Source organism: Enhydra lutris, unplaced genomic scaffold (genome assembly GCF_002288905.1).
Source record: "Enhydra lutris kenyoni isolate GAN:26980312 unplaced genomic scaffold, ASM228890v2 scaffoldscaffold29, whole genome shotgun sequence".
NCBI lineage: Eukaryota > Metazoa > Chordata > Mammalia > Carnivora > Mustelidae > Enhydra > Enhydra lutris.
Window position 1 is genome coordinate 16,731,288 of NW_019154113.1, and position 19,459 is coordinate 16,750,746.

Consider the following 19,459-nt stretch of genomic DNA (forward strand, 5'->3'; position numbering starts at 1 on the left):
CTCTTTTCTTCAAATGTGCCTTAATCCTCATGGTGCTTTCATTTATCTCCGAGTCTAATTTAAAATCACCTTGAAATTGAACTGAACAGCCAAGGTCTTCGTCAGCCAGTCTAATCTGGAGTCATTGCTGGTCTTTGCTCAGTGCTGGGCATCCACAAGATCAACCAGTTGTACCATAGATACTGTGCTTTGTGATAGGAGAGGGAGGTGGCCTTATCAGTTATGCCTTCTCTAGTCTCCCAGGGGGTAAAAGAGAGAGAAGTTTTGAAAATCACCCCATTTATGCACTATCAGTCCAAACATGTATTCGTATACTGTTCCCTTAGGCATGTCAGAGCATAAAAAACAAAGCAGGAAGTCCAACATAGGATTGCCAAATTTTCATCTTTTCAGAGATAGAAATAAAAAAGCCTTGTCATCTCCATGTTGCACTGAGGAGGGCCCTCTCTCTCTTTTTATTTATTTGTTTGTTTGTTTTTATAAGATTTTATTTATTTTAGAGAGAGAGAGAATGAGGAGGAGCAGAGAGAGAGGGACCAGCAGAGGAGCCCAGCACGTGGCTGGATCTCATGACCCTGAGATCATGACCTGAGCTGAAATCAAATCAGGTGTTTAACCGACTGAGCCACCCAGGGGCCCCTTGTTTGTTTATTTTTAAGTAAGTTCTGCGCCCAACGTGGAGCTTGAACTCAGGACCTCGAGATCAAGAGTCAACACGCTCCACTGACTGAGCCAGCCAGCTGCCCCTGTTGTTAAAAGAAATTTTATTTTATTTTATTTTATTTTTAAAGATTTTATTTATTTGTTTGACAGACAGAGATCACAAGTAGGCAGAGAGGCAGGCAGAGAGAGAGAAGGAAGCAAGCTCCCTACTGAGCAGAGAGCCCGACGCGGGGCTCGATCCCAGGACTCTGGGATCATGACCTGAGCTGAAGGCAGAGGCTTAACCCACTGAGCCACCCAGGCGCTCCTTAAAAGAAATTTTAACACCAAAAATACGGGAAGGTTCGTGTCCCAGGATAAAGAACCACCTTTTAAACAAAACAGATTTAGACCGATCAAAAGGTTGAGCTGGTGGAGATGGAATCATGGCATTGGGTTGCGGGGGCCGGGATGCTGAAGAAGAGGGTTCTGTTCAAGGAGGTTTCTTACTTTTTCGGTTTCCTTAAGCAGTGCTGGCTGTCCCCTTGCTGGGACACCCGGCCATTCGGGCAGCCCATCTGGCCTAGTTGCAGCATGGTTTGGTGTGGGTTTGTGCCCAGTGTTTCAGGCAGTGTAGACTACTCCGTGTTGATCTTGATCTGCAGTTGTAGCGCCTTAGGGCGACTTGAGCCAGTGCACTGTGGGGTCTTGATTTGTTCATGTTTAAGGTGCCACGTTAGGGTTCTTAAGAACAAGGAGAGCAGGAGGCTGGGACCGGACCCCCACCACTCACTGGAATTGAGACCCTCCAGTGTATTTATACACCAGTCTTTTGAAGCATATTCTTAAACTTATTAAATTCTCAATTTACTACGTCAGGTGGTGGCTCATGTTGTTTCCGAGATAGATTGTGACTTCTCTTCCGTGTCCCCATGGCACTCTTTGCTCTGCTCTACCGCATCATTCCATCCCAAGTCAAGAATATTTCCCAGAGATCCCTTGGGTTCTCCTTAAATTAAGAACATTTGGACTTTTCAGTTTCATGTTAACACTAATTGGGAATATTTCGAAAGTCTGTCCCAGATCATTGGGATAACCTCATTATGGCTGGGTCCAACCGCACGGCCTCCGTGTGTGGGAATTTCTCGTGAGTTGGAACCAGGTCACCTGCTACAGAGAAGAGGACAGAAGGACTTAGCATGGGGAGGAGGAGTAGCTGAATCCGGGGCAGCCCAGGGATAGCACAGAGTCCCGTGCCAGTGGAGGCCGCGGCAACACTCGCAGCAGACAGGAGGGGACCCGGGATCACAGCTATTACCCTGTGCCTGGTGCCCAGCGGCAGGAACTGCCTAGGACAGGACAGGAACATAGTGCTATGGTCGTGGGATTTCAGGTCTGAAAAGTGGCATCAGGGTCCCCTGGCTGGCTCAGTCAGAAGAGCTTGTGCTTCTCGCTCTTAGAGTGGTGAATTTGAGCCCCACGTGGGGTGTAGGGATCACTTAAAAATAACGAAACTTAAAAAGCTTTTTAAAAAAATGGCATCGGCCTCATTATATTAATGTAGTTAATCTCACCTTTACTGTTTGAATGATATCATTTGTACCTTTGTCTTGGTCCCCACCATTGTGAAAGCGCGGAAAGAAGTTTATGCCAAGTTTCATGTTTGTACATTTTAAGAAATAATGTGATAAATAATAATTGAATAGAAGTAACAGTTTAAATTTAAGAATTGCATAAAAAGCCCTCAGGGGATCTGGCGGGACTGGGTTTGTTTTTTTTTTTCCCCCTCAGAGGGGGCCATCTAGCACCTCAGCTTAAAAAAACCCCAACATAGGGACACCTGGGTGGCTCAGTTGGTTAAGCCTCTGCCTTCAGCTCGGGTCATAACCCCAGGGTCCTGGGATTGAGCCCCCATCGGGCTCCCTGCTCAGAGGGGAGCCTGCTTCTTCCTCTCTCTCTCCTTACCTCTCTGTGTACTTGTACTCTCTCTCTCTGTCAAATAAATAAATAAAATCTTTAAACAAACAGCGTAGGAGCCCTAAGCTCTCTGGAGCAGACTAAGGTTTCCAGACGGATCTCTATCACGTGCAGCTCCTTGTCGTGTGCTGAGCACTTTGGAAATGGACTTGAAATGAGGAGTTAGTTTGCATCATTGGTGTCCTGCCTTAATAAGGGCCTGTTTGTACATGCAGCTGATACTGTGTCTACACCAATAGAAGGGGAGCCCTCCAAAAGTAATTTTTTTAAAAGATTTTATTTATTTATTTGACAGACAGAGACCACAAGTAGGCAGAGAGGCAGGCAGAGAAAGAAGGAGAAGTAGGCTCCCTGCCGAGCAGAGAGCCCGATGCGGGGCTCGATCCCAGGACCCTGAGATCATGACCTGAGCCGAAGGCAGAGGCCCAACCCACTGAGCCACCCAGGCGCCCCCAAAAGTAATTTCTTTGGTTCTTTTTGCTTGTTTAATTCTGGATTTAGATTTGGAGTTCACTTTCTATTGAGATTTGCGTGACCTGCACGCTGTCGTGGGAGCAGCCTGCGACTGCCGTGTGTGACTGTTATTCACCATCGTCCCAAGGACAATGGAGTTTTGACCGTCACTGGGCGTGCACTTGAACCTCAGTGACTATGGGGGACTGTTTGTCCTGTAGCTAAGTAATCACACATGCATTCGTTTGTCAGCTTTTGTTATGGGAATCTGAAAGAGACACAAATAGAATCATATAGTGAACCCCCTTTGGGGGGGTTAATTAAAAAGGATCCCTTTATTAAACGTGATTATAATAATATTATCACACTTTAAAAACTAACAGTGATTCTTTACTATCAACTATTTGATGCATCTATTTGAACAGATAGTCCAAATTTCAATTGTTGTATTTTTTTTTAATTTTTAACTTTTTAAAAAAGATGTTATTTATTTGAGAGAGAGAGGGAGAGAGCACAAGCAGGGGGAAGCGGGAGAGGGAGAAGCAGGCTCCCTGCTGAGCAAGGAGCCCAATGTGGGGCTTGATCCCAGGACCCTGAGATCATGACCTGAGCTGAAGGCAGACGCTTAACCAACTGAGCCACCCAGGCGCCCCCAAATTTCTGATTGTTTTAAAATGTCAGAAATGCTTTTTTTCTTTTTTTAAAGGTTATATTATTATTATTTTTATTATTGAGAGAGAGACTATGAGCAGGGAGGGAGGGGCAGGGGGAGAGGGAAAGAGAGAATCCCAAGCAGTCTCCACACCCAGTGCGGAGCCCGACGCGGGGCTCGGTCTCATGACCCTGAGATCATGACTCGGGCTCAAATCTAGAGTCGGGTGCTCAGCCGACTGTGGCAGGTCTTTGTCTTTCATATAACGGGCAGTACTTTGTGCATGCTGTCCCCACCCTTTTGTTCACTAGCTGTGGAACGACGTGTTTTTGCAAATTTCCGCATGCGTCGTTCTTCATCCTGTGAACCTCTTCAGGTATCTGATTGCGACACTATTCTCTCTCCAAATTGAGGGAAACACAGTATTCCTAGGAGCGTGTGACCTAACTGGAGGCTTTCGTTTTTTCCGCAAGCATCTATGGAGCCCTCTCTTTGCTGGGCCTGGGCTGTCCGGCCCTTCGTGGGGCCTGCACGCCCTCTCCCCCACCATCAGCCCATGCTTGGCCCCATTAATGCCTGCGAGCTTCCCGCTGCTCCCCACTAGCTCCCTGTGTGGTGCCGACTGTGTTCCCACCATGGACTTGAGCTTCTCAGCTTCCATCGAGAAACCTTGGCTGCGCTGCTCGTCTCTATTCGGATCATGTAAATAAAGCGGCCGTGCTCTCTTGTCGATGATATTGAACAGTGTCCATCTAAATAGTAAGATGATGGGGAAATGCCGAGTAGCTTATAGGTGAGGATATTTCCCCCAATTTGGAAAACGCAGCCCCTTTCTCGGGTCTATCATTAATACCATGCATCGGTCTATTTATTGACTTGACATAGAAAGCTGGATGTTGCCAGAGAAGTCTTATCTTTGCCACCAAAGAGCTTCTAAGCGGAATGCAGATTTTTTTTAAGGCCCTCTGGTTGGGAGAGGCCTCAGAGAGCATCCATTGAGGGAGCTCTAGAAGTCGGGATCCATCCAGCTCCGCAAAGGGCTTCTGAGATGGATGCCTGGTCTCTTTGTAACCCCAGAGCCTTACCCACAGCCTCGCCCAGGGGGCCTCAGTTTCCTTGCATGCCTTAATAATAATTCACGAAACTATTGTGAATCCTAAATGATGTAATGTCTGAGGATGCACTTTGTAAACAGTACCTTATGTAATTGGTCTCTACTGTCAACTTTATGGCATTTCGTGACATGTTTGAGGAATAACTGAGGTTATGTATTTAAATCACAAGCACTGTGGGGCGTCTGGGTGGCTCAGTGGGTTAAGCCTCTGCCTGCGGCTCAGGTCATGATCTCAGGGTCCTGGGATCGAGCCCCACATTAAGCTCTCTGCTCAGCAGGGAGCCTGCTTCCTCCTCTCTCTCTGCCTACTTGTGATCTCTGTCAAATAAATAAATAAAATCTTTAAAAAAAATAAATCACAAGCACTCAATAAGCTGTAGAGTTGCGCAAATAGGCATTTTTCCTATCTCTGGTTCTGCCTCTTCGTTTTCAAGATACAGTGACGTGACAGCACCAGCCAGAGCACACTTCTGGGTCCCAGGTTGATGGTCTTCAAACCCTAACCTGTGATTTGCGAACCTCGTCTTTTCTCTGGGAGACTGACAGAGAAGCTCATGGTCTGGAATGGGGATAGGATGTGTACCCATGGGACCCACTCGTGCCCCGTGGAAGATGGTTAGATTGTATTGGTCATGAGGCAGTGTGGAAGCTGGACTTGACGCCCCGTACATATAGCTCCGGACTGCAATTCTCCAGCCTTGCTGGATAAAGCTAGCCCTTCCTCTGCCTTCTCTGGTGAGGACACCACTGCCCAGTTAGCATTTTTAATTTTTATTGTAATTGCAGGACACTCTTATTAACCCCATTTAATGGGTAAGGAGACTGAGGTGCGGAGAGATTAAGAGGTTTGCCCAGAGTCACACCATCAGTAAATGAGACAGTTGCCCTTCAGGCCAGGTCTGTCTGGCCCCAGAGCCTGTGAATTTCTCCACCCTGTTGTCAGTGGCCTCACTACCCCAACATCGGTGCACACCCGCAGAAAGCATCTCGGTAAAGTAGAAATCTCTGGAACAACAGTTGCTCTGACCTATTTACACAGACTTGATTCAGATACCATTGATATTTGAGGAGGGGGTTTTTCTATCTTCCTTAAATGCCAGAAAGGATCCCTATGTTACTATTCAACTATTTCGGGGCACCTGCGTGGTTCAGTCGGTTAAGCGTCTGTCTTCGGCTCAGGTCATGATTCCAGGGTCCTGGGATTGAGCCCTCCATCAGGCTCCCTGCTCAGTGGGGACCCTGCTTCTCTTTCCCTCTGCCGCTCCCCCTGCTTGTGCTCTCTCTCTCCCTCTCTGTCAAATAAATAAATAAAATCTTAAAAAAAAATACAACAATTCCACCAACATTTTAATCTAGGTTAACCTAGGATTAATTGTATTCAAATTTATATTTTCTGGATTATGTCCTAAGCTCATGTGTGTTGGAAAATACCACAGACAGTTTTGTTGCATTGAATGTTTTGGAGGAAGTTACCCGAAATTGTGAGTCTTCTAGTGGTATTTCAGGATTTAGCTGATTGCCAATCAATGGGTAGCTTTCTGTCTACCTTTTCTTTGGGTACCTCCTTCCTTCTGCTACCTAAAACAGCCTCTCTGGGCTTTGAATTCTCTTTCTTTATGTGTGAGCAGTTTTTGAAGTCCATTGGTTTCTGGCTCTTTGAACCTACTAAGATATGCTTTCGACAAACAGGGAAACGGTGAAAGAAATATGGTATCACACCGTGGCTTCTCTGAGTGATGGAAAGGGGAAAACTTCCATTTAGATGGGTCATTATTTGCCTGAACTCTGAGATGTTCTTTAAAATATCCAAAAGCTGCTGACAGCCCAGGTCACATTGAGCTCTTTTTTTTTTTTTTGGCTTCGCAGTAGTGTGGCTGTTACACACTGAGACCTGAAGCTTTCAGCTTAATGTAATAATCTCCTTGTGAGAAAATTCTGCTCAAAGGATCCAAATGGTGATGCGTTAGGCCTTCCCATAGACTTGGCCAATAAATACGTACGGAGTACCTCACTGCGTGCTCAACACCATTACATTTAAACTTGTGTAGAATTTACATGAGGATTGAACTAGAAGGGCATGGACCAGAATCCCCAACAGAGACAAAAGGACTATGAATCATTACTTTTATGGGGAGATGAGGCTAGTTATGAAATTTTCTAGTTATGAAAGGGTGTTTGCAAAATGCAAAGGTGGGAAACGGTATGATTTTTAGGGCCTTAAGGGGATGGACCCCCAAAATGAAAATTCCTGGTTAGGTCAGCATGTCGTACAAAATTGTTTGCGTGCTAACGCTGTGTGTTAAGTATCTTGAAAAAACAAGAGAAATGACTTGGGTGCCATTGAGGTCTTGGCAGTGATACTCAAATGCAAAAGACAACGCCCCATGGATCGGGTCCCACAGAGCCACATAAATGCCTCTCACACCTCCTACCATGTGCCCCCAGACCCTCTGTGTACCTGTGCAGCTCCGTGTGGCACCATCTTCTCCTCGGAAGTAAAGCCCTGAAGCTTCATCCCACAGTGACTCACTCCCTCTGCTCCCAAACCCGTCCCTCTTGCCCTGTCTGCCTGTCTACTGTCTGTCCAGCATTCCTGGGCCCTGGGCTCAGCCTGGGAGCCCAGCCAGATGTCTGCAACCGCAACCCTGCTTCTCACCTTCTCTCGTGTACCATCTTTTCCTGTGGGTCCCTAGTTCTCTGAGCCCAGCTCCTTCCTTCTGCTTCCTTTGTTTGAATTCCTCTAGTATTTGTAGTTGGCACTTTAGAATTCCATACTTAAATATGCTTGGAGTTGCACGGTTTCCCAATTATATCATGGATGCCGTGTGTGGCACTTTCCTCAGAGTCCTCGTCGAGCTCAGCATGAAGCTCATGTTTGGTACCTGTGGGGAGCAGAGTGGAATGTCGGGAGAGGGGTGCGGATTTCCGTAACATCCTCCCCACCCCTGTAGTATTGACACACTTTTTTGGGGGGCGGGGGGACAGTTTTGTCCTCTTCACTTACAAACCACTGCTTTATCCATGAGGATGCTTCTAGTTTATACAGGCAGATCGGTCTTTGAGAAACGGGGTCACTCTCTTTTCCAATTATGGAGAAGCAGTTCCATCATTTTTTTTTTTAAGATTTTATTTATTTATTTAACAGAGAGAGGTCACAAGTAGGCAGAGAGGCAGGCAGAGAGAGAGGAAGGGAAGCAGGCTCCCCGCTGAGCAGAGAGCCTGATATGGGGCTCGATCCCAGGACCCTGAGATCATGACCTGAGCCAAAGGCAGAGGCTTAACCCGCTGAGCCACCCAGGCGCCCTGAGTTCCATCATTTCTAATGAAAGAATCTTCCTTGATGGCAGGTTCCTCATCTCTCAGGAGACACGTGTGCGTGGGGGGAGCCCAGGACAGGAGGAACCCTTGTAAAGGGAGCTAGGAGCCGAGACGCACCTGCCTTACGGTACACAGTATTGCATAGAAGTCTCCTGTGGGGTCGGGTGCTGGTCGCCTGAGGTGGACTCCAAGCAGATGCATGGCTGATATGGGTAAGCTTTAGACGAAAACCAGAGGAGGAGGCCACTGGCTGGCGAGGGGTGGCAGTTAGGACTTGTCCTTGGGCCTTAAAGAAGCCTGAGAAAGCTTGCTTCCCAAGGAGGCGGCAAGATGAGGACAAGCCTGGAGCAACAGTGAGGTGTTTGTCTTGGATGGATGAGAAGACAGAACATTTGAGGGTGTGAACCTACTTCTGTCTGTTTACTTCAAAAAGCAATCATTTAGCAGAGACCTCAAAATATAATATCAACCCTTTCTGTCTGAGAGCTTTTGAGTTTTCTTTTCTAGCTATTTCAGTGTCCTCAGTGAAGGACAGCCCGGGGGACCAATCCCATGTTCATCATGTAGTTAAAGTACCTCGCTCTGGCTTTAAAACTAACATTTTTGTAATCTTGAAATATTTAATAAGGCAGCTTTCCTCTAAAAAGCTCAAGGCGTTCTACAAGCCTTATCTTGAGTATATCTGTGGCTATTTCATAATTAATAAAGCTTTTCTCTTAACCTACATAATTTCATTAATTACTTCCCCTTAATAACCTTAATGTTTGCAACCTCCTCCTTCCCATTTTATAGAAGAAAAAGCAAACTTTCATAAAATTTAGGTAGTTCACCCAGGGTCACCCAAGGTCATTTGGCAGAATCTGAACTCAAACCCAGGTCCTCTGATCCTAAAATCTGTTGTTTGATTATAGCACATGGGCTCCTAGGGTAAGCTTCAAAATCCCCAGAGAGGGTGAGTGATCTGCCCAGAGTTGCACAGCACAGCATGTTTAGAGGAGAGAATAACTCCAGATGCCACTGGAAGCCTCTGGTGTGCAGACAGCATGGGGATCCCTCCCCTCTTCTCACAGTGAGAATCCAGACCTCCGGTCCTTCTGCTTGGGTTGTGACCTAGAAGTTGGGGACGAGGCTCCGTTAAGTGCCCTGAAGGAGCAGGGCTGATGGCAGACGCCAGGTCTGGCCTCCACGGAGGCCCAGTGTTGAGGCTGGCTTGTTCATTTTTAGCCCAACGGCCTGAGCCTGAGTCAGTCCCTCATATCAGCATTTAAGTAGCGGAGTTTGTCTTAGACTTGGCCATTTGTCACAACGGAATCCAAGTGGGCTTTAAGCCTGCTGCTCTGGGCTGGCATGAGATCCTGTTTCTACTCCCAGCGTCCGAGGTATTTATAAAACAGAAATCAGTAAAGCGTGCCTTCAAGTGCCATGCACATTGTCTACCCTTGCCTCAAGAACCTTCTTGGTCTTGGAAGGACAAAGATCCCAGAAGCTTTCCTGCTCTCCAGGCCTGTGTTAACAAGGGTCTGGTGGCTGAGCCCCAAGAGGAGCTGTTAATTGCTCATAGAGCCACAGAGCCAGGAGGAACTGGAGGGCTGGCGAGCTAGTCTGGCTGGGCAAAGTCTCTCTCCCCTGGGGAGGGTCTAGGGGCTTGACCTGCTAGTCAGGTCTTCTCACACGTCTACTTCTTGATGCTTGCATGGTGAAGGACAAATGCTAGAGGAACCGTGGGCCGCATGTGTGATGCTTTCATTGTAGGGCGTGCACTCTGGATGTCTTAGCTAGGTAGCCGCTCTCTGCCCTGGCCCTGGGGGCCGTGGGAAACCAGAATGCTCAGAAACGGGGATTCCCAGTTACTTTTATTTTCTTTCTGAGGGTAGCTTGTAAGTCTCCTGTTTGAGCTCTGGGTGAAACTTCCCTCTTTAGTCAAGGGCTGGGCCAGGCACGAACTAGGTCTTACCCTGCTGCCATTTTCTCCAGCTTCCTCCTTCTGGTAGTTTGTTTGCAGACACAGAAGACTGGGCCAGAGCTGTACTGTGTTCCAGGTCATGCCCAGAACATTTCTTTTGTGCAGTGAATCAGGAGAGGCTCTTCTCCTCAATTGTACCCTTCTCTTAAAAATTCCAGGAAACTGGGTGCTTAGGTTCTTGGGTTCTGGCAAACTGAGATTTGCTTCCGATATTATAGAATTTACTTACGGTATAAGTTTTTTTGTTTTGTTTTTTAACTCATGACCGTGAGATCAAGACCCGAGCCAAGATCAAAAGGCAGACGCTTAACCAACCGAGCCACCCAGGTGCCCCACGGTATAGGTGTTTTAACGCAATGTGTACAGTGATCAGATAGCTTCATGAAAGTGCCTGTCCTTGTAGAAAATTCTAGGCACTCCACAGAGGAAACACCTGGCTTACGGGTTTTTGTTTGTTCTCAGGTAAGGATGAAATGGTTTCTCGGTGGTGGAGAAAACAATTTTGCTGGCGATTTTCCTAAGTGCTTTACCCCTTGGTCCCCAGTGGGAAGGTCAGCTCTATTCCAGTGGGGCCACCCGCTAAGGGGAGAGGCCAGTCTCCTTTCTGTATTTGAGTCAGGTCCTGTGAAAGGGCTCAGTTAAATGTGCGTGCTTAACTGTGACTCAGTCTCCAGCTATTTTTAGGTTAGTGATTTTCTTTTAGGAAGACTCGTGGGTTAGTAGCCATTCCTGACATTTAAATGTGAGGTTCACATTTGCTCATATAGAGTAACTTTCCGCTTACTAGGAACTTGTAGGATATTCTCCGAAATTCCAGCAGGTTGAGTATGTGACCGTATGACTTTGTGGAAGAATATGGTTCCATGAAACACTTAACACATGAGTGGGTTTGCACAAAGAGGCAATCTCAAGGCCTGAGTTGCGGCCACAACTCAAGACAATGTTAACATAAATGTATTTAATTACCTGTAAATTCCTCCCCTTCTCTTTACCAAATTGTGTGTAACTTCGGACAGTCCCTTCATTTTGTATCCCCTGACTTGTCAGAGCTGTTGCCTTGGTTCACCAAGAGGCTTTCTCCTTCTTCGCAGCCTTGTCTCCCTCCCCTCAGCCACTTCCCGGCGCCATCATATAGGGCGTTGACGGCCACCCAGTCTGATGCGCTGAAGGAGATCTAGTCGAGGTCCACAGTGCTCAGTGTTCAGAAATAAATAAACTTGTTGGGGCGTCTGTTGGAAACAGGATTGGCCCCATCATTGCCAGGGCTCCCCATCCCTTCAGGCTTGAGGTGGTTACCCTGAGGGCTCCTCCGACAGAACTCTCCTTGGGAGGAGAGCCTGCATGTGCTGAGAGGTGGTTCTGTGAGCTGCTCAGGAGGGGCTCACCTGGGGCCTTGGCACCTCACTGTGAGCGAGAACAAGGCCTGAGTCAGCCCAGCTGTCAGAGGGCACCGTTCTGGGTAGACCGGGATGTCCCTTGGCGTCTTCCAGCCATGCCTCTGCCTCGTCCCAGCCCCGTGGCAGTGAGTGGACAGCTGGGCTTTCTCCTAGCCTCTGCTCTGGGCTTATTTCTCTCCTGCTGTGGAGTTGCTTCTCATTTTTATTTTATTTTTTTATTTTTTTCTTCTCTAACTGCTGTGACTTCCTTAGCTAAATGGCAGATAAAATGAGGAAGAAACCGGCCCTCCTTCCTCCCTGTTTTCTCCTCCGAGGTGCCATGTGGCCTCCGTCTAGGGTCGACTGTGTTTTTCCTAAGCTGTCACCAACAAGGCTAAACGGACTGGGGTGACATGAGCTTTTCTTCAGCAATGTGCTGTGGCCTTCCGCTGTCCTTCTGACGCTACTCACGGGGCCGTTTTGAGGAGCAGAGCCTGTCAGAGGGCATCGAGGAGGTGTGTCCGCACAGCCAAGCCGGGCAAGAGTGGGTTTACCTGCAGGAAGAGTATGGGGGTGAGGAGACAGCACCTTCCATGAAAGGAGGGAACTCCCCCCCCAACTGCCCTGGCAGGAGAGAGAGGGCTCCAGGCTGTGCACTGCTGGAACCCCTTTTACCACAGAAACAAGAACACGTCTTGGAACTGTTAACAGAACCTGGTGAAGGGCACTTACCATCCAGTGGTTCACTAAGTTCAACATGGTTCCCCGTTAGAAGAATCAAGAAGAGTGTGTCCTGGGGGTAACTGCAGCCTTGGGGGAGGCCCACCTATCACCCAGCCGGTTACTCCGTTGTTGTCAAAGCAGCCCCTCATAGCACCTCTGTGTCGGGTAGGAAAGAGTATCTTTTGGGGTAACTTCTGACAGATGGGGGTGTTTACTAAGGAGAGCTAGAGGAGATCTCAGCAGTGGTGATGGTCCAGCTAATATTTGGGGCCACTTGCCGTATCTGAGGAGTGTTATAAAATACCATCTCTGGGGGCGCCTGGGTGGCTCAGTGGGTTAAGCCTCTGCCTTTGGCTCAGGTCATGATCCCAGGATTCTGGGATTGAGCCCTGCATCGGGCTCTCTGCTCCACAGGGAGCCTGTTTCCCCCTCTCTATCTGCCTGCCTTTCTGCCTACTTGTGATCTCTGTCTGTCTAATAAATAAATAAAGTCTTTTAATAAAATAAAATACCATCTCTGGATCAGCATGTTCAGAGAGGCCCCAGGACAAGCCCTGTAACTGGTGGGACCAGGAACGGATCCCCGACCTGCTCACGGCAGGGCCAGGACCTAAATGAAATCCCCCTCCATACCAGAGGGAATAGGAAGAGGTTCTTTAAGAGTTTGGTTCTGTTTGGTTTTCCTTAAGAGGTGTTTACTGTGGAACCCACAGAAGTACTGAAGCTTATTCATCAAGTATGCTTGGGAGGGAGACACCCCCTCCCCAGATGCGTCTGTCTCATGGTTTCCATAGGTCCTGGTACTGGGAAAGGAAAGGGTGGTCTGACAGTTGAATCACAAGGCAAAGAAGCCAAGCCAATATTTGTGCACAGAATCCCGTTTGGATTGTGTTAATAAGTAGCCTGTGAGTGTCCGTGTGAGTTAGCTGCTGCTTTGGGTCTGAATTGACCGGAGCTTGTCTGGGTAACAAGGAACTTTTCAAGAGGGCGTGGCAGAGGGTGTCTTAAGCCTGGAAGGGCAGCGGTGGGGAACTACTGAGTCATGAGAGTAATTTGGGCTTATTTTCTCACAGTTCTGGGCAAGCCTGAAATCAAAGTGTCATCAAAGTGGGTTCCTTCCCGAGGGTTCGGAGGGACAGTCTGTTCCATGCGTTGCTCCTAATTTCTCTTGGTTGCTGGCAATGCTTGGCATTCCGTGTCTCGGCAATGCTCTGCCTCAGTCTCTACTTCCACCTTTAAAAGTTCTTCCCTCCATGTCTTTGTCTCCGCGTCTAAACTTACTGGTCCTTACAAGGGCACTAGTCCTGGGGTTAGGGCCGACTCTAATCAGTGTGACCCCATCTTGACTTAATTACATCTGCCAAGGACCGATTTCCAAAGGAGGTCACATTCACGGGTCCCAGGTGGTTGTGAATTTGGGGGGGGGACACTATGCTTCCCACTATACCATGTAGTGAATTTTCTGGATTTGAGGTCCCTGCCGGGTTTTTTCTTTCTTGCCTCACTGTACGGTTTGTATCATCATTGAACATTAATATTCTGAGGCTGAAATCATTGCTTAGCCGGGCAGGTGGAAGGAATATGACAGAATCATGGACCTAAATGGCACAGCTGCAAATGTATGACTGTTTAACTTACTTGAAGGAAGAACAAAAGCCGTGAAGGTTGTGATTTTTGGAGTTCTGTTGTTAATGGTTCACAGAGTTAGCTGGCAGGCAGGGTCTGTCTCTTGTTACAGAACCCAGAGAGTTTTTCTTGTCCTTAGCCAAGGACTGCAATTCTATCCCTAGAATCTCAGAAATTTTGAGCTGTGGGAGACCTTTGGCATCATCTACTTCTAACCTAATCCTCACATTTTCCAGATGAGGTCTTTAGGGCCCCTAGAAAGGTTAAGTGACTTACTCAAGGTCACTGGCTAGGAAGGAGCAGGGCAGGCGCTAGGACCCAGGTCTCAGAATCCCAAGGCTGGAGCTTCTCCCAGCCCAGGAGGGGCCGGTCTCTCCCAGCATCTGTGTCTCCATCTCAAAATAACCCCCTTAGCCATAGGAGAGCAGTGAGAAGCCAGGGGCCCTCGCACAGGTAGAAAGACTAGTCAAGCGTGTTATAGAAACTGAGGCACTAAAAGGTCCTGTCCAGGTGGGTGTTTTGTGGTACATTACACCTTGGGTTTTCTTGTTAACGTAGAGACTATGCACAGAATTTTAACTATCAATGACAGCATTTTATGAGTAAGTCCACTCCTAAAATGACCAGTGGGAGAAGGGGAGGTGCGCTGAGTTCTGGTGTGCAGTGAGCTGAGCCCTTCCTTTCATGGAGGTGGGGAGGGGTGGGGGGGCAATGCTTCCTTTCCATTTTGCACATGCCCAGCCCCCCTGGCTGTTCTGTGGGACTCCTTTTCCCCACCTGGGCTGCCTGATACTCATATTAACCGCATGTTGCCTGCCCAGAAAAGGGAGAGGGGGCACACGAAATAGTATAATGGCAGCTTACTTTGTTATGTCTGGACCAAGTTCATGGCAGGTCGAACTTGGAAAGAGAGAACACCATAAAAATGAAATGCAGCAAGGTAAATTAAAATGCATGTCAAGGGTTTTGTTCTGAAATTGCCAGTTAATTAATGCCTGGTTTTATACACACAGACACACACACACACGTGTGTGTATATATATGGATTTAATATGTATATTAAATACGTATTTATATATAATTCATATAAACTGTACATACACACGCACACACTCTCTCTCACACTTACAAATGTTCCTTCTGGACCCTATACTCAAGGCCCAGTTGTAGATCTAGCTCCTCCATAAGTCCTTCCCTCCTTCATTCTTTTCCTAGATGCATTTATTCTTGTCCTCAAATTTCTAAAGTATAGAGAAGCCTGAGATAAACTTCTTTTCGAATGCTCGTGCACTGTTGGCAAGAATGCAAACCGGTGAGGCCACTATGGAAAACAGAATGGAGGTCCCACAAAAAGTTAAAAATAGAACTACCCTATGACCCAGTAGTCACACTACTATGTATCCCCAAAATACAAAAACACGAATTCAAAGGGATACATGCCCTCCTTTATTTATTGCGGCATTATTTACAATGGCCAAGATGTGGAAGCAGCCCAAACATCCATCAGTAGCTGAATGCGTAAAGCACATTGGTGTACCTATATATGCAATGAAATACTACTCAGCCATCGAGAAGAGAGGACTGTGGCCGTTTGCAATGATGTGAATGGAGCTAGAGATAAGATGCTGAGCCAAAGGTCAGTCAGAGAAGCACAAATACCATATGGCTTCACCCGTGTGGAATTTAAGAAACAAAACAAATGAACAGAGGAGAAAAAAAGAGAAACAAACCAAGAACCAGACTCTTTACTGTAGAGAACCCACTGATGCTGACCGGCTTGGGGGGAGGGGGGCTCGATGGGAGAAACAGGGGATAGGGATGGAGGAGTACACTTGTGATGAGTGCTAGGTGTTGTCCGGAAGTGAATCACTGCATTGTACACTTGGAACTAATGCCACACCATATGCGAATTATACTGAGATTAAAATAAGCATTTTAAGAAAGATTAACTTCTTTCCTCCCCAGGTAAAGTGAGAGTTCTGCTTCACTGTGGTCCAGTGCAAAGCTTAGCATCGTGCTAGGCACACAGTAGGTTGCCAGGTCCTTGAGCCACTCAAGTTCAAGGGAGGTGGCCCTGGGGACATGTGGTCGAACTGCCCTGCTTCTTGGGACTTCTGGTTCAAGCCTCGGGTCGAGGGTGGATCTCTAGACCATAATAATTACAAATCTCTCAGGGGATTGCCTTCACTGAACTGAATTCAGTTTAAAACCCTTGATGTTTTTTGAGGGTTGAGGAAATTAATTCTCTAGTGCATTTGCTATTAAAAAACATTGTAGGAGGACATTGCCTATCACATCCCTCAAGGTCCCCTTATATAAAGTCCCACAGAGGGTTTTTTTTCCTTTCTCTCTTTCTTTCTTTTTTTTTAGTGATTCTGTGCCAGAAAAGCCCAGCTTCCCCTTGTTATCTGTCTTGCTTTCTGGGATCAGAGTACAATACACATTACCTTTCTTTCTGCTTTGGAGAACCAGGAGTTTAACTGGGTTTCCCCTTTTTGCTCTTGTAGTCAGAAAGCTCAGGTCCATTCTAGGTTTACTCACATCCGTGATTGTTGTGTGTGTTCACAGAGGGATTTTTCTCGTCTAGATGTTCATAATTCCTTCTTAGGTTTTTTTTAAAGGTTTTACTTATTTATTTGACAGAGCGAGCGCACAAGTAGGGGAACCAGCAGGCAGAGGGAGAAGCAGGCTCCCTGCTCAGCAGGGAGCCTGTTGGGGGGCTCGATCCCAGGACCTTGGGATCATGACCCAAGCCGAAGGCAGCCGTTTAACCAACTGAGCCACCCAGATGTCCCCTTCTTAGATTTTTTTAGTTGTTATTTTAAGGCTTTTTTCTAATAACATTATTATTATTATTATGAATTTGAATATGAAAAGAAAAAAAAAGAAAAATTACCTATACTGTAGTGGCCCAATGACTATGGTATCCAGAAGATTTGGGTATACAGTATTTCCTCTTCTATCATTAGAAATTGCAGACTAGGGGCACCTGGGTGGCTCAGTCACTTAAGCATCCATCTCTTGGTTTCAGCTCAGGTTGTGATCTCAGGGTCAAGCCCCACATCGGGCTCTGCACTCAGCAGGGTCTGCTTGTCCCTCTTCCTCTGCTCCTCTCCCCACGTGCATGCGCTCTCTCTCCCTCTCAAATAAATAAATATTCTTTTAAATTGCAGACAGGAAGAATCTAGAAATAACAATGGCTTAAACATGGAAGGGATTATTCGGTCCTGTAAAAGAAACCCAGAGGTAGGCAGTCTAGGTCTGTCATGGTGGCCCTATGAAATCACCAGGGACCCCAGGCTTCTGTCTTTCTACTCTGCTGTCCTCTTAACATGGCTCCTAGAGCAACCTCAAGGTCCCTTCATGGCCCAAGGTGGCTGCTGGGGTTGCAGCCACATCGTCTGCATTCCAGGGATATATGAAGGGAAAAGCGTAGAAGAAGAGTTAACCTCCTGCCTTTTAAGGAGGCTTAAGAGAACTCTGAGAACTCAGACCAGCACCTTCAGAACTGGTTAGAATTTAAATGTGGACTCACCTACCTGCAAAGGCAGCTGGGATCTATAGTTTTTTCCAGTGGGGCAGGCCCATTTTCCAGGTCTCTTACTAGGAAGAAGGAGAGACTTTGGGGAAGCAGTCAGCCATCTGCCACAATTCTGGGTTTTTATACATACATTCCCATTCAGCGTTCTGTTGAAACCTCCTCAAATAGTTTGTGGAAAAAGGCATAGATAGATAAACATCCACATGAATAACAACAAAACGCATCACATATTTTTTTTTTTAAGATTTTATTTGAGAGAGAGAGAGCGTGAGAGGGGAGAAGGGGAGAAGATCAGAGGGAGAGGCAGACTCCCCACGGAGCTGGGAGCCCTACAAAACGCATCACATCGGATGTACCACTCTGTCTTTCCAGAATTTCTTCTATGAATTTATTATTTATATATATACTGATTAGCGTAGGTTTTGAATATTCAGTCAGTGCAGACTGATCCAGGGCCAGAGGGATCTTAACACAGGTTTCTCTAGTGGTCGGATGGCCACAGGAACCACGCCGGCACCATGAATGATTAAGCAGGCGGGGGGGTGGGGGGGAGGGTCAGTGTGGGGGCATGATAGGGAGTGGTGGGGACTGTGGCAGTACGGAGGTCGCAGGCCCTGTCTGGAAGGGGCAGCTGCCTCTCGGCTCCATCCTTTATTGCCAAGTGAGAACACAAGCTCAGTGTTGCCAGATCTTCTCTTTCCCTCTCTGTCTTTTTTTTTTTCCCCAAGAGGAACCAGAAATTCAGGTTTTTATCTGAAGTCCCCTGGTGTTTATAACTTGGAGGCTAATGAACTTAATTTTGTAAAATGCTGGTCAAACACAACGCTATCCCCTGGGCTGCTGACTTTGGCTCTTTGGTCCGTTCGATCCTTGTTCTTGGGCTGACAGCTGAGCCCCAGAAAGGTCGGGTGCCTTGTGATGTGGCTGGAGACTTTGCTCTTCAGTCCCCACCTCAACAAAGCCTGGTCTTCTGTGGCTAATTTGTCTCAAAATATGAAGAAATAATAAAATTTGAGGTTGAGCAAGACTGCTCTGAAGGTTAATTGAGTCTCCCCTTCAAGCAGCTTTCATTTACTTTTAAGGTCATTTTGATGTGGTGGAATCCAAGAACTGTAGGCTCAGATCCCAGCTCTGCTGTCACCGCTGTGTGACTGTGTGCAATCCACTGTTGTCTCCTCTGTGTCTTCTGTCCTTTCAGTTTTCTTTCTTGCCTGCTTCTCCCTCTCTCTCTCTCTCTTTACTTTTCCTCCTTACAAATAGCACAGAGTGAGGGAGAAGAGGAGGGCTTCTGGAGCCAGATGTGAATCCTGGTTTCTCTACCTACTAGCTGGGTGGCCTTGGTTGGGCAAGTCACTCAAATTTCCTATGCCTCAGTTTTCCCATCTGTGAAATGGGAATAATACTAGTATCTGCTCCGTACGGTGCAGGAAGGATGGCATAGGTAAGTAGCATGGACAGGACTTGGTGCATATAGGCAGCGCCGTAAAAACGCCGTCTTGCCCCTCCATCCCACCCCTCTCTGTTTTCAGCTTTGGAAGCCATGTATTTGCAGCACAGCAGGCCCTGCTCTGGGTCCCCACTCACACAGCACACTTTTAGCTCCTGGCGGCCCTCCACAGCCAGCCCCCAGCCCCGATGCAGACCTGGCAGGCAGTGTGACTTCCCACTCCATGCTTCCAGCGCTCTTCTGCTCCCAGTGCCAGGCTTCCAAGCCCTTCTCTCTCTCAGCTCATGTTTTATCTGTCGCTGCTCTGTGTTTGGGAGACAAGGGATGCATCAACCCACGGCCGTCTCGACCTCAAGCGTTGCTAATAAGTGATTTCCTCGGTCACCCGCATGATAGCTCTCAGGCCTTTCTGAAGATGACGTTGTAAGATAAATCACGAAAGCCGTATGCATGTGCTTTAGCCAGAGTTCTGAACGCAACAGATAACTTGTCCCCAAAACCAGAGAGCCTGTCAGTTTGTGGCTCTACAAAGACGTCCCCTGGCAGGTTTGTTCCAGTGGCCAAGGGCCGAGAGTGTGGCGTATGCGTTAAGGAAAGCAATGATCTTTCTCCCCAAGACCTGAAAGG

General features: G+C 47.4%; 1 protein-coding gene across 3 annotated transcripts in view; it reads left to right on the plus strand.

The window, feature by feature from the left end:
* The window catches only part of LOC111152655 (abhydrolase domain containing 2), a 94,438-nt gene that overhangs the window by 5,314 nt on the left and 69,665 nt on the right, over window positions 1-19,459 (plus strand). Inside the window, exon 1 of one of the 3 annotated variants that reach the window (XM_022511200.1) lies at window positions 8,315-8,368. The exons of the other annotated variants lie outside the window; for them this stretch is intronic. The gene's annotated coding sequence lies outside the window, so the exon portion shown is untranslated. Of the gene's footprint in view, window positions 1-8,314; window positions 8,369-19,459 lie in introns of those variants that run through there. 3 annotated transcript variants of the gene reach the window in all.